At 42.3% G+C, this 15793-nt stretch overlaps 1 protein-coding gene and 1 non-coding gene across 2 annotated transcripts in view; one reads left to right on the top strand and one right to left on the bottom strand.

Annotated features, from left to right (window-relative positions):
- SNX3 (sorting nexin 3) overlaps positions 1-15793 on the bottom strand; it is a 44628-nt gene that overhangs the window by 20719 nt on the left and 8116 nt on the right. The window lies entirely within an intron of this gene.
- On the top strand, positions 5593-5696 carry LOC120363498 (small nucleolar RNA U13). Its single transcript, XR_005579042.1, has one exon. It is a non-coding gene; the product is annotated as a small nucleolar RNA U13 (small nucleolar RNA).

Here is a 15793-nt window from a genome sequence, read left to right as displayed (position 1 = left end):
CCTGGCCAATACGGTAAAAATCTGTTTCTACCAAAAATACAAAAATTAGCCAGGCATGGTGGCACATGCCTGTAGTCCCAGTTAGGAGGCTGAGGCATGAGAATCGCTTGGACCTGGGAGCCGGAGGTTGCGGTGAGCCAAGATTGTGCCATTGCACTCCAGCCTGGGCAACAAGAGCGAAACTCCACCTCACACACACACACACAAAGACGTTACTTAGAATGTTAATAAGTATATAGCAAAAAGGCATTAAGAATCTACCATGAGGCCATTCGCAGTGACTCACACCTGTAATCTCAGCACTTTGGGAGGCCGAGGCAGGTGGATCAATCACCTGAGGTCAGAAGCTCAAGACCAGCCTCACATGGTGAAGCCCCGTCTCTACTAAAAATACAAAAATTAGCTGGGCATGGCAGCAGGCTCCTGTAATCCTTGCTACTCAGGAGGCTGACGCAGGACAATCGCTTGAATCAGGGAGGCAGGGGTTGCAGTGAGCCGAGATCACGCCATTGTACTCCAGCTTGGGCAACCAGAGCAAGACTCTGTCTCCAAAAAAAAAAAGAATCTACCATGATGGACTGGGTGCAGTGGCTCATGCCTGTAATCGCAGCACCTCGGAAGGCTGAGGTGGGCTGACAGCTTGAGCTCAAGAGTTTGAGACCAGCCTTGGCAACACAGCAAAACCCCATCTATACTAAATATACAAAATTAGTTAGGTGTGGTGGCACACACCTATAGTCTCAGCAACTCGGGAGGCTGAAATGGGAGATCACCTGAGCCCAGGAGGTCAAGGCTGCAGTGAGCTGAGATGACACCACTGCACTCCAGCCTGGGTGACAGAGCGAGACCCTGCTTCAAAAAAAAAAAAAAAAAAAAGAGGGGAGTCAACTATAATGGATACCCCCCTCTCCCCCAAAAGAATCTACCATGAACTAAGAATATGAACAATTGTCCCTGCCTTAGCCAATTTTATGACACAGTTAAGAATTATAAAAGGAGACCAAAGCAGAGTAGGTGTCACAGTACAGACAAGGATAGGTCAGGATAAGGAAAGAGAATTAAAGAGATGGAACACCACTGGGGAAGTTTCCGTAAAATAGTATATAATTTTTGGAGTACATTATGATAAAAACATGTATGTATAACGTTTTAGGTTCAGAGGCCTTAAAGCTAACAAAATTTTTCTAAGAATACTTTTTATAGCTACTTAAATCGTTTGTATCAAAAGTGTTCAAGAGAGCCAGGGGTGGTGGCATGTACCTGTAGTCCTAGCTACTAGGGAGGCTGAGGTGGGCAAATGCTTTGAGCCCAGGAATTTGAGACGAGCCTAGGCGACACAGTGAAACCTCCACCTGAAACCCCCCTAAAAAAGAAATTTTTTAAAAAAGTGTCCAAGTTTTGATGTTCATATTTGTGGATGAAGAGTTTAAAGTCTCTTATTTTTCCACTCACCTAAGAAATTCCAGGTTTTATTCACTAAGGCTGTATCTTAGAGAAACACACAAGGTTCAAATAACTGGTATATCCCTTTCATAGTGTAAGTTCTTGACATGTTACACGGGATGGGGGTAAAACGCAAACAAATACATGTAAGTATAATTCAATATATTCTTTGTATCAATGATAGGAGCTAAGGAGCTAATCACAAACTTGTGACACCTTTTCTCTTTTTTTTTTGAGACAGAGTCTCACTCTGTCACCCCACTCTGTCACCCAGACCGGAGTGCCACGTGCAGTCTTGGCTCACTGAAACCTCCACCTCCTGGGTTCCAGCGATTTTCCTACTTCAGCCTCCCGAGTAGCTGGAATTACATGCATGCACCCCCATGCCCAGCTAATTTTTTTTGTATTTTTAGTAGAGATAGGGTTTCATCACGTTGGCCAGGCTGGTCTTGAACTCATGACCTCAAGTGATCCACCTGCCTCAGCCTCCCAAAGTGCTGGGATTACAAGTGTGGGCCACGGTGCCCAGCCCATGACACCTTTTCTGATTCCTAGAAGTAGCATGGAACAAATGAATTAGTCAAGCAGACCTGGGTTCAAGTCCTCTTTCTGGAACTCATTAACAGTATGATCATGCCAAATTACTTTCCTTCTCTAATCTGAGTTTTACCACCTTTAAAATGAGCCAAGTGTAGTGGCTCATGTCTGTAATCCCTGCTACTCAGGAGGACTGCTTGAGGCCAAGAATTCAAGACCAGCCTGGGCAACAAAGCAAGACCCTGTATCTTGAAAGAAAAAAAGAAAGAAAGAAAGAAAGAAAATACTGTCACTTACCGTAATAATTAAGTAGAAACTATTATTACACATTTTTCTCACACATTCTCACATATTATCACACATTGAATACTTAATGTAGGGCAAATATTATGCCTTAAGTCACATTTACCCCTCTGAAGTTTTATTTTATGGCTGAAGATATTCAAAAGAGAGGAGTTAAGTAACTTGTTCAAGGTCACATGTCCATTAACAGAGAGAGTGCTACTACTGAACTCAGTTAAGAACAGTAGAAGTCTCTCTCTCTCTCTCTCTCTCTCTGTGTGTGTGTGTGCGTGTGTGTGTGTGCACGCGTGTGTGTGTATGTGTGTTTTTATGTGTGGTATTTTATTTTATTTTTTTTTTTTTTGAGGAGTCTTTTTCTTGTTGCCCAGACTGGAGTGCAGTGGCATGATCTTGGCTCACTGCAACCTCCACCTCACAAGTTCAAGTGATTCTCCTGCCTCCGCCTCTCAAGTAGCTGGGATTATGGGCGCCTGCCACCATGCCTGGCTAATTTTTGTATTTTTAGTAGAAATGGAGTTTCACCATGTCAGCCAGGCTGGTCTCAAACTCCTGACCTCAAGTGATCCACCCACCTCGGCCTCCCAAAGTACTGGGATTAAAGGTATGAGCCACCGCACCCGGCCAGAAGTCTGTGTGTTTTAACCTAGAGCTACTATTACCATGCTCCACCAGCTCTATCAATGGTAGCTCTACCAGGATGGGGCAAGCTGTGAAAACTAGCACCATCATTGCTGAAGGGGGGTCACTGGTTAGGAGTAGAATATAGAAAAGTCCCAAATGCAGGAGTATTGTTGAAACCAACAGCAATATTGGCGGCAAACAGTGGGGAAGGCTAATACTGCAGCAACCCAAGGTTGCAATATTGGGGGCAAGCAACAAATCAGCAGACTTACCAGAAGAATTTCATAGCTATGGTGGGCCTTGATTAGCTTCCAGGTATCTGTGGAGATCTGATAGTCTCTGTGTGCGTACACAAAGCTGTGTGCATGCTCAGCTGGAGAGGACCCTAGTTGTTTAAACATCCATGACTGAATTAGAGACCTTTCACAGACACAGGAGAGCCAACGACAAGAGAAGCCTTGGCACGTAGCAAAAGCTGGGGCAAACTTGTAAACTGCCCAAACTTTGATTTCATTTCCCAACCTGCATTGGCAAAAAGCAGAAGTTGGTCAGGTGCAGTGGCTCACTTCTGTAATCCTAGTGCTTTGGGAGGCCAAGGTGGGAGGATTGCTTGAGGCCAGGAGTTCAAGACCAACTTGGCCAACATAGCAAGACCCTGTCTCTTAAAAAAATGAAAAAGACTGAGGCCTCAATGACTCAAGTAGCTATGCATAACCTTTGACCAGTCATTTCTGACCACTAAGATAAGCTAACAAACTGACTCGGGGTGACCCTTAGAAAACCTGGCTTAAACCAACAACAACAACAACAACAACAACAACAACAACAACCCACCAACATGACAACAATAAAAAAAATTGGTCAGTGCTATCATCACGTCACACTACAGACTTAATGCAGGCAAGTCCCTAAAAAAATAAATAGCAACCACCAACTCCCCTTGGGGGAGGGGCAGGAGGCAGTCTAAGAGTCTCTACAATGTATTATCTATAATGTTCAGTTTAACAAAAAATTATGAGACATGCAAAGAAACTGGAAAGTGTGAGCCATAGGCAAAAGGATTAAAAAAGTCAGTGGAAATGGTCTCTGGGAAGGTTCAGCTGTTCAGCCATCCAGGGTTTCCAAGCAGCTATCGGTATGTTCAAATTAAAGGAAACCATGCTTAAAGAATTAAAAGAAAGCATGATGACAATGATTCAAAGAATAGAGAATCTCAACAAAAAGAGATTATAAAAAAACACTGAATTGGACTTCTACAGCTGAAAAGTACAATAGCTGAAATGAAAAATTAACTGAAGGGGATCAACAGGGGATTCAAACTGGCAGACAAAAGCATCTGCAAACTTGAAGACAAATCAAGAAATTATCCATTCTGAAGAGCAGAAAGAAAGAAAAAATAAAGAATGAACAGAGCTTCAGGGACCTGTAGGATACCATCAAGTTTATCAATACACACGTAATGCGAGCCCCACAATGAGACAAAGAAACAATAAATAATGGCTGAAAACTTTAAAAATTTGACTAAACCCTTAATCTATACATCCAAGAAGCTCAATGAACTCTTAAGTAGGATAAACACTAAGAGATCTCCACCTAACAAACATCATAGTAAAACTGTTAAAAGCCAAAGAAAAGCAAAATGTTGACTACAGTGGTAAGAGAATTGTACTCATCACTACAGGGGACCATAATAAGATTAACAGTTGACTTCTCACCAGAAACAATGGAGACAAGGAAGCAGTAGCATATTCAGAATGCTCAAAAAAAGAAAAAGAAAAAGAAAAAAAGAAAATCAACAAAGAATTTCCTATCCAGTGTGGGAGGCTGAATTCTAAGATGGTGCCTAAAATTGCCACCCCTTGGCATACACACCTCCCCTAGAATGTGAGTGAGGCCTATGAATGCAATGGATGTCATCTCCATAATTAGGTTACATTACATGGCAAAGGTCTAAGGATTTTACAGATGTTAATTAAACTCCCTAATCAGTTTGACTTTGACTTCACTGAGTTTTTTTTGAGTAGCCTTGACTTTAATTAGGTGAGCCCCCTAAAGGCGGGCTTTAGTCTTCCCTGAGATAAAAGACATTTTTCCATTGGCCTTTAAGAGGAAAACTACTCTAAACTCTACAACTCCAAGAAAATTAATACTGCCCACAACTATGTCAGCCTAGAAGAGAACTCCCAGGCCTCAGATGAAACCACAACCTTGACCAACCTCCTTGATTGCAGGGATTGTGAGACCCTGAGCCAGACAAACCATTCAGACTTCTCACTTACAGAAACGTGTGAGATAATATTTGGTGGTGTTTAATTAATTTAAAACTCCATTTATTTATTTAAAAAAAAATTTTTTTTAAGAGACAGTTGTGTCTTGCTTGTTTCCCAGGCTGGAGTGCAGGCTATTTATAGGCATGATCATAGCACACTGTAGCCGCCTCAAACTTCTGGGCTAAAGTGATTCTCCTGTCTTAACCTCCTGTGTAGATGGGACTACAGGCACATGCCACTGCACCTGGCTGGGGGTATTTTAAGGGCTACAATTGTGGTAATTTTTAATTCAGCAATGAAAAACTAATACATCCAACAGAACTATCCTTCAAAAATAAAAATGTAAGACATTCGCAGACAAAAAAAGACTGCAAGCTTTCCTAGTTAGCAGACCTGACTTAGGAGAAATACTAAAGAAATCCTTCTGCAGTTCATAAACATGATGATTGGGTTTTCATGCTCATGTGTGTGATGTGCCTCCTTCAAACCTCGTTATGACTTCAGCACATTAACCATATGATGGGAACCTTAGAAAAAGAAAAAAGAAATACTAAAGCCAGCCCCTCAGCCTGAAAAAAATGATACCAGATGGTAAATGAAATTTACATAAAGAGCAAGGAGTGGTGGCTGACACCTGTAATCCCAACATTTTAAGAGGCAGAGGGGTGGGGTGTGGATCACCTGAGGTTGATAATTCGAGACAAGCCTAGCCAACATGGTGAAACCCCATCACTACTAAAAATACAAAAATCAGCTAGGTGTTGCAGTGCACACCTGTAATCCCAGCCACCTAGAAGGCTGAGGCACAAGATCACTTGAACAAAGGAGGTGAAGGTTGCAGTGAGCTGATAGCATGCCACTGAATTCCAGCTTGGGTGAGAGTAAGACTCTGCCTCAAAAAACCAACACCAACACAGGTTAAAAGTGAAAGGACAGAAAATTACATACTCTGCAAATACCCATTAGAAAACTGGACTGGCTGTATTAATATTGGATAAAGGAGACTATAAAACATGATAGATGAGTAAGGATTGGGGATTCCTGGCAAAAAGTCATAGAAACGGCTGGGCGTGGTGGCTCATGCCTGTAATCCAAGCACTGCTTTGGAGGCCAAGGCGGGTGGATCACCTGAGGTCGGGAGTTTAAGACCAGCCTGACCAACATGGTGAAACCCCGTCTTAAAAAAAAAAAAAGTCATAGAAACTACTTTTTCCCTTGCTTTGATAGTTTGAAGGGAAAGAAACTGCCCTCTCCAGTTTCCTTTTTCTTTTGAGATGGGGGTCTAACTCTGCCACCCAGGCTGGAGTGCGGCAGTACAATTCTGGTTTACTGCAGCCTCAACCTCCTGGGCTCAGACAATCCTCCCACCTCAGCGTCCCAAATAGCTGGGACTATAGGTGGACACCACCATACCTAACTAATTTTTGTATTTTTTTGTAAAGAGATGGGACTCACTATGTTACCCAAGCTGTTTTTTTTTTTTTTTTTTTTTGAGACGGGAGTTTCGCTCTTGGTACCCAGGCTGGAGTGCAATGGTGCAATCTCGGCTCACCGCAACCTCCACCTCCTGCGTTCAGGCAATTCTCCTGCCTCAACCTCCTGAATAGCTGGGATTACAGGCACATACCACCATGTCCAGCTAATTTTTTGTATTTTTAGCAGAGACGGGGTTTCACCATGTTGACCAGGATGGTCTCGATCTCTTGACCTTGTGATCCACCCGCCTCGGCCTCCCAAAGTGCTGGGATTACAGGCTTCAGCCACTGCGCCTGGCCCAAGCTGGTTTTTAACTCTTGAACCTCCTGCTTTGGCCTCCCAAAGTGCTGGAATTACAGGAGATAGCCACCGTACCTGGCCCCTCCACACTATTTACTTCTATATTTATTACTGTGGTAAAATACACATAATATAAAATTATCATTTTAAGCATTTTTAAGTGTACAGAGTTCTGCAGCATTAAGTAAATCCACATCCATACTGTTATCCAAACATCGCCACCATCAATCTCTAGAATATCCACATCTAAAATAATATATTCTATAAGGACATAAGGAATTTTTTTTCCTCTGTTGCCAGGCGGGAGTCCAGTGGCATAATCTCAGCTGACTGCAACCTCCACCTCTTGGGTTCAAGCAATTCTGCCTCAGCCTTCTGAGTAGCTGGGACTACAGGCATGCGCCACCACACCCAGCTAACATTTTGTATTTTTAGTAGCAACGGGGTTTCACCATATTGTCAATCTGGTCTCGAACACATGACCTCAAATAAACCACCTGCCTCAGCCTCCTAAAGTGCTGGGATTATAAGTGTGAGCCACCGTGCCTGGCCATGAATACAAGTAAGAATTTTTTTTTAAGTTCTGGGATACATATGCACAATGTGAAGGTTACACAGGTAAACATGTGCCGTGGTGGTATGCTGCACCTATCAACCTGTCATCTAGGTTTTAAGCCCCGCATGCATTAGGTATTTGTCCTAATGCTCTCCCTCCTCTTGCCCCCTACCCCCAAGGCAGGCCTTGGTGTGTGATGTTCCCTTTCCCGGGTCCATGTGATCTCACTGTTCAACTCCCAATAATGAGTTAAAATATGTGGTGTTTGGTTTTCTGTTCCTGTGTCAGTTTGCTGAGGATGATGGTTTCTAGTTTCATCCATGTCCCAGTAAAGGACATGAACTCATTCTTTTTTATGGCTGCATAGTATTCCATGGGATATATGTGCCACATTTTCTTTATCCAGTCTATCATTGATGGGTATCTGGGTTGGTTCTAAGTCTTTGCTATTGTAAACAGTCCTGCAATAAACATACATATGCATGATACGTGTGCATGTGTCTTTATAGTACAATGACTTCTAATTCTTTGGGTATATACCCAGTAATGGGATTGCTGGGTCGAATGGTATTTCTGGTTCTAGGTCCTTGAGGAATCACCACACTGTCTTCCACCATGTTTGAACTAATTTACACTCCCACCAACAATGTAAAAGCATTTCTATTTCTCTACATCCTCTCAAGCACCTGTTGTTTTCTTTTTTTTTTTTTAAGGTGGCATCTTGCTCTGTTGCCCAGGCTGGAGTGCAGTAGTGCAATCTTGGCTCGCTGTAACCTCTACCTCCTGGGTTCACATGATTCTCCCATCTCAGCCTCCCTAGTAGCTGGGACTACAGGTGCCCGCCACCATGCCTGACTAATTTTTGTATTTTTAGTAGGGATGGGGTTTCACCATATTGGCAAGGCTGGTCTTAACTCCTGACCCTATGATCTGCCTCCTCAGCCTCCCAAAGTGCTGGGATTACAGGCATGAGCCACTTAATGACGGCCATTCTAACTAGTGTGAGGTGGTATCTCATTGTGGTTTTTATTTGAATTTCTCTAATGACCAGTGATGATAGATTTTTTTCATGTTTGTTGGCTGCATAAATGTCTTCTTTTGAGAAGTATCTATTCATACCCTTTGCCCACTTTTTGATAGGGTTTTTTTCTTGTAAATTTAAGTTTCTTGTAGATTCTGGATATTATTAGCTCTTGGTCAGATGGATAGACTGCAAAAATTTTCTCCCATTCTGTAGGCCACCTGTCCACTCTGATGACAGTTTCTTTTGCTGTGCAAAAGCTCTTTAATTAGATCCCATTTCTCAATTTTGGCTTTTGCTAAAATTGGTTTTGGTGTTCTAGTCATGAACTCTTTGCCCATGCCTATGTCCTGAATGGTGCTGACTAGGTTCTCTTCTAGGGTTTTTATCGTTTTAGGTTTTACATTTAAGTCTTTAATCCATCTTAATTTTTGTATAAGGTGTAAGGAAGGGGTCCAGTTTCAGTTTTCTGCATATGGCTAGCCAGTTTCCCCAGCACCATTTACTAAATAGGGAATCCTTTCCCCATTGCTTTTGTCAGGATTGTCAAGAATCAGATAGATGTAGATGTGTGGTGTTATTTCTGAGGCTTCTAAGTAAGAAATTCTTTTTTTTTTTTTTTGAGATGGAGTTTCACTCTTGTTACCCAGGCTGGAGTGCAATGGCGCGACCTCGGCTCACTGCAAACTCCGTCTCCTGGGTTCAGGCAATTCTCCTGCCTCAGCCTCCTCAGTAGCTGGGATTACAGGCACGCGCCACCACGCCCAGCTAATTTTTGTATTTTTAGTAGAGACGGGGTTTCACCTTGTTGCCCAGGATGGTCTCGATCTCTTGACCTCGTGATCCACCCGCCTAGGCATCCCAAAGTGCTGGGATTACAGGTGTGAGCCACCGCGCCCGGCAAGAAATTCTTAAAAATGCTTCAAGAGTTCCTTTTTTTTTTTTTTGAGAGAGAGAGAGTCTCACTCTTTCGCCCTGACTGGACTGGAGTGGTGCTATCTTGGCTCACTGCAACCTCTGCCTCCTAGGTTCAAGTGAGTCTCCTGCCTCAGCCTCCCGAGTAGCTGGGATTACAGGTGCATACCACCACACCTGGGTAATTTTTTTTGGTAATTTTTAGTAGAGACAAGGTTTCACCATGTTGGACAGGCTGGTCTCAAACTCCCTATCTCTGGTAATCCGCCACCTCAGCCTCCCAAAGTGGTGGGATTATAGGCATGAGACACTGGGCCTGGCCTTTATTTTTTCCTTAAAATTGTTTTTATATTTTAATTTTTTTTTACCTAGGAACACAAACTCAGTATAGAATAGAATGTTTTCTCAGCATTTTTTTTTAAGAGATAGGGTTTGCTCTGTTGCCCAGGCCGGAGTGCAGTGGCAAGATAATAACTCACTGAAGATTCTAATTCCTAGTCTCATATGATCCTCCCACTTCAGCCTCCCAAGTAGCTACGATCACAGGCCTAAGTCCATCTTGGACTAGCTTCTGGCAAGAGGAATCAGGGAAGATCATCAGAATTCAGCATGGGAGAAGAGCAGGTAGACTTTCTTAGCTATAGCATAAAGCATGGTCAGGATGTGACATGGTTTGACTCCATGTCCCTACCCAAATCTCATCTCGAATCGTAATCCCCACACATAATCCCCCAGGTGACTGGATCATGGGGGTGGTTCCCCCATGCTCTTCTCACAATAATGAGTGAGTTCTCACGAGAGCTGATGGCTTTATAAGGGGCTTTCTGATTCACTTTCTCTTTTTCTGGCTGCCTTGGGAAGCAGGTCCTTGCTTCTTCTTTGCCTTCCACGATACTTCTAAGTTTCCTGATGCCTCCCCAGCTATGCAGAACTGTAAATCAACTAAACCTCTTTCCTTTATAAATTATCCAGTCTCAAGTGGTATATTTATAGCAGTGTGAAAATAGACTAATACAGGAGGAAATAGAAAGGACTACTGCCAAGAGAATTAAAAAGCAGTCTGTATCTATGATCTATTTTTTGGGTGTGTGACCAGGTCTCACTCTGTTACGTACACTGTGGTACAGTGGCACGACCACAGCCTACTGCAGCCTTGAACTCTTGGTCTTAAGTTATCCTCCTATCTCAGCCTCCCAAGTAGTTGGTACTACAAGTCAATGCCATCACACCCAGCTAATTAAAAAAAAAATTAAGTCCCCCTGTGTTTCCCAAGCTGGTCTTGAATGTCTGGACTCAAGTGATCTTCCCATCTTAGCCTCCCAAAGTGCTAGGATTATAGGCATAAGCCACCATGCCCCAAATATCATCTGTTTTAACTGGAAATAAGAGTAATTATACTTTGTAAGAAAACGCAGTAGAATAAACTATTTCAGAGAAAACACAAAGTGGAAGTGCCTACCATACTGCCTGAACATAGATGCTTAAAACAAATTACGGCTGGGCGCAGTGGCTCACACCTGTAATCACACCTGCAAAGCACTTTGGGAGGCAGAGGCAGGAGGACTGCTTGAGCTTAGGAGTTTAAAATCGGCCTGGGCAACATAGCGAGACGCTGTCTCTATTAAAAAATAAAATAACAATTTCAAAACCAAATTATACATTACATGTAGAATTATAAATAAAAATTGAGAAAAATGTTTGAGTCAGAGAGTAACAAGGAATCACTCCAGTATTATTACTGTGTGATTCTGGCAGGTAACTGACAACATCAGATGCTGGCAGCAATGGACAGAAAAGAAATGGACAGCAATGTTCCCCTACCTAGAACATTACTGGCCCACTTTTTGCCCTCACACACTCCTGGCCCCTCAGGGCAGACTTGGGTTCCCACTACATCATATTATGCATATTTGACGAATTTACCTCTCCCCACTATCCTTACCACCACGCTGGAAGCTTCTGAAGGCTAGGCATATTTTTTTCATCTCTTACCCAAGTATCTAGTAATGTTTCGCATACAACAGACAGTTCATAAATGTTCATTTATTGGACAGTTCTGTGGAAAACTTATCAGAGAACTCTAGCCCTGTTTCAGGCTGGTGTGAACTTACTGAATGCAGCAGCCCTGTGTTATTAAACTTAGCATTCCAAGTACTCAATAAAGCAACTGACCCATAGGAGCTAGTCAAAGTTAACAACTCTAAAAAGAAATTTAGTTAGAAAAAAACAATTGAGGCCGGGCGCGGTGGCTCAAGCCTGTAATCCCAGCACTTTGGGAGGCCGAGGCGGGTGGATCACAAGGTCAAGAGATCGAGACCATCCTGGTCAACATGGTGAAACCCCGTCTCTACTAAAAATACAAAAAATTAGCTGGGCATGGTGGTACGTGCCTGTAATCCCAGCTACTCAGGAGGCTGAGGCAGGAGAATTGCCTGAACCCAGGAGGCGGAGGTTGCGGTAAGCTGAGATTGCGCCATTGCACTCCAGCCTGGGTAACAAGAGCGAAACTCTGTCTCAAAAAAAACAAAAAAACAACAAAAAAAAATTGATCAGATGTCTTGAGGGAAGAAAACTGAGCAAACAGAGTATAGATAAGAATCATATCCTCATGCCTAAACAAAAAAGCTCTAAAACTGCAATTTATCCCAACTTAAGTATATCAGCATAATGTGCCCTTCTAAATTAAGACAAAATTTCTATCAATTTGCTATGTTTTCCTATTTAGACTTGGTATCGCAGTTTCTTAATTTTCAACTTAACTCCTTCCTTTTTTTTTTTTTTGAGACTGGGTCTCACTCTGTCGCCCAGGCTGGAGTGGAGCAATACCATTACAGCTCATTGCAGCCTCAACCTCGTGGGCTTAAAAGATTCTCCCACCTCAACCTCCTGAGTAGCTGGGACTACAGGTGTGCAATACACCCAGCTTTCAGATAGAGATAGACAGACAGACAGATAAACAGATAGAGTTTGTAGAAAGGACTTAATCCCTTTCTACAAACTTTTTACAAGCTGAAGATAATAAAATTACCTATGTTAATAGTTTAACCAATACAAATTTAAATATTAAAAATTATACAATGGCATACTGCCATATTATATAGGGAGTTAACGAGTAAGAACACAAAACATTAAGCCAGGTGTAATGGCTCATATCCGTAGTGCCAGCTACTCAGGAGGCTGAAGCACGTTAAGAGGATCGCTTGGCCGGGTGCAGTGGCGCGGTGGCTCAAGCCTGTAATCTCAGCACTTTGGGAGGCCGAGGCGGGTGGATCACGAAGTCAAGAGATTGAGACCATCCTGGTCAACATGGTGAAACACCGTCTCTACTAAATATACAAAAAATTAGCCGGGATACTCAGGAGGCTGAGGCAGGAGAATTGCTTGAACCCAGGAGGCGGAGGTTGCGGTGAGCCGAGATCGCGCCATTGCACTCCAGCCTGGGTAACAAGAGCAAAACTCAGTCTCAAAAAAAAAAAAAAGAGGCTCGCTTGAGCTCAAGAGTCCAAGACCAACCTGGGCAATATAGTGAGATTCCATCTCTTAGAAACACACACACACACACTTTGGAGGCCAAGGTGGGAGGATCACCTGAGGTCGGGAGTTCAAGACCAGCCTGACCAACATGGTAAAACTCCGTCTTTTAAAACACACACACACACACACACACACAAATCATTAAATAATGCTACTGTACAAGAAATTAATTCTGCTAGAAAATATCTAAACCATGATCCTGACTAGAACTGACTGCAATCAATTTTGTTTGGCATCATCTCCAGTTTTGCCACTGGTTTGCTGACCGACCCTAAACCACTATGAACCTGCTGTCCACTAGTTTATCAGTACCAACTCTCTCTCCTTTATGTGGGTATTCAAAGGAGTTTACATAAAAGACTTCAAGTAAGAAAATAAACTTCAAAAGTTGAAAATCCTTGTGCCTGGCCTTAATATTATCAGTGGGATAACAACACAAAGTTACAATTTCTGGGCCTTTAGGAGGAAAGAATAGTATCTAATATTTTATGCAGCACCCAACAATAGGGCTATGCATTAAGATCCTATTATTTGATGACTGTGCAGTGTTATATTTAACTACTATTTCCTCAGTTGTTTACTACTGGCTTTGTAAATGAATGTTTTTTCCATAGCTTCATGATATTTTTTAGGTTTTTTTTTTTTTGTTTGTTTGTTTGTTTTTAAGATGGAGTTTTGCTCTGTCACAAAGGCTGGAATGCACTGGTATGATCTTGGCTCACTGCAACCTCAGCCTCCACAGTTCAAGTGATCCTTCCACCTCAGGCTCCCAAGTAGCTGGGACTACAGGAAGACACCACTACATCTTGCTAATTTTTATATTTTTAGTAGAGACAGGGTTTTGCCATGTTGGCCGGACTGACCTCCTGACCTCAAGTGATCCACCCATCTCAGCCTCCCAAAGTGCTGAGATCACAGGAGTGAGCCACCATGCTCTGTCTCATGTTTTGATAACCGATTCTCTAGGTGCCTTTTGATTTCCATTATTTCAATGTTACATGAGCAAACTCTAGACATAAATTGGCAAACTTGTTCTTAAAGGGCAAGATAGTAAAGAAGATTGTTTCAACTAGTTAATTCTGCCCTTGTAGTGTAAAAGTAGTCTTAGATAACATGGAAAGAAATGAGTATACCATGTTCCAATAAAACTTTATTTATAAAAACAGGTAAGCCCACAGTTTGCCAACCCCAGGTTTACCTACACCCCTTAGTGTCCTAAGAATGTCCTCAGTTATATACCATGGGGGAATCTTTGGGTGTAAATTTAAGACAAGACCTGGTAATATACACATACATGCCTAGCTGACAACATTTTTCTCTCCGTTTCCACTTGAAGATAACCAGTAAAGTCAAGACAAGAAAGGAGTGAGATACCAAGACCAGACACAAGGAGGGGCTTTCAGACTTCTCTGTTTCTCAATATGGGTGAGCCTTACTATGCAACAGAGAAGTTCATCCCACAAGGGCAGGACTAGAAAAATAGAAAGCAAACAAACTATATGTGGCAGGTGCTGAAATAACTTTAGAAAAGCCAAAAGAAATGCTCCATCAGTGATAAAATCAAGGTTTACAGAACAAAGAATTATCAAATGACCATTCCAATACAGCTGGACACAAAGAAACTTTACAAAATTATCTCAAGTCTTTCTGTGATTCTCTGGTAAAGTCAATGACCTCACTTATTTTGATGGCTCAAAGTATGTACACCATGATTCTATGTCAGCAACTACAATGCTGGTCCTAAGTAAAACCAGTATTATTATTATTATTATTATTATTTTTAAGACGGAGTCTTGCTCTGTTGCCCAGGCTAGAGTACAGTGGAGCGGTCTCGGCTCACTGTAACCTCCACCTCTCGGGTTCAAGCGATTTTCCTGCCTTAGCTTTCTGAGTAGCCGAGATTACACCTGCCTGCTACCACACCTGGCTGATTTTTTGTATTTTTAGTAGAGATGGGGTTTCACCATGTTGGCCAGGCTGGTCTTGAACTCCTGGTCTCGTGATCTGCCGGCCTTGGCCTCCCAAAGTGCTGGGATTACAGTCGTGAGCCACTGCGCCCAGCAAAACCAATATAGTTTTAAGCAGCCTCTGAAGGAAAAAAAAAGGTTAATCAACTATTTTTAGAATCTCTAGCCCAATCTCAAGGTATGCCCCTAACAGATATGCCACGACTTCATGCTTGCCTTTTTTCTCGACTTATCAAAATTAATTATCATGAAAGAATCAAAACTTATTCACACTTAAGACTGCCAAACTAATGAGAGTACAATTTTATTTCTTGCAAATCAAATGAACTTACTCTAAACTGAAATTCCAGGCATCAACAGAAAAAGGAAATAAGAGATGATCACAGTGTAGCTTAAAGCCATATCCTGGAAGGGCCAACCATAGCCATTTGTTAAGGTAGCAAAGCATAGTGTCTACTCTTCCCTTCTTCACATGGCCGCCTAGTGAAATTTCCCAGCTTCCTTTGTAGCTAAGTACGGCAATGGGGCAGAAACAGAAATAATACAACTTCCTGGTTGAGTCCTTCAAGGGTACAAATAAACCTTCCCTTTGGCTACAAAGTGCATAAGATGTTAGAAGCTTATAGTCAAGCCACAATACTAGCCCTGGACTGTGCCTGAAACCTTTCCATGTGGAAAAACAAACAAACAAAAAATTCTCTTCTTTATCTGAGAACAGCATAAACTCTATACTAATTGGTACAACCTTTCTGGCAAGCTATAGCAAATGTCACATTTTACTAACACATCCAAATTCCTAGGTTGTGAGTTAAATATTTCCTTAAAGAAGTAGTGGCTAGGCACAGTGACT

This window comes from Saimiri boliviensis, chromosome 4 (assembly GCF_048565385.1).
Source record: "Saimiri boliviensis isolate mSaiBol1 chromosome 4, mSaiBol1.pri, whole genome shotgun sequence".
NCBI classification, from domain to species: Eukaryota; Metazoa; Chordata; class Mammalia; order Primates; family Cebidae; genus Saimiri; species Saimiri boliviensis.
This window is presented reverse-complemented; position numbering and strand designations above follow the sequence as displayed.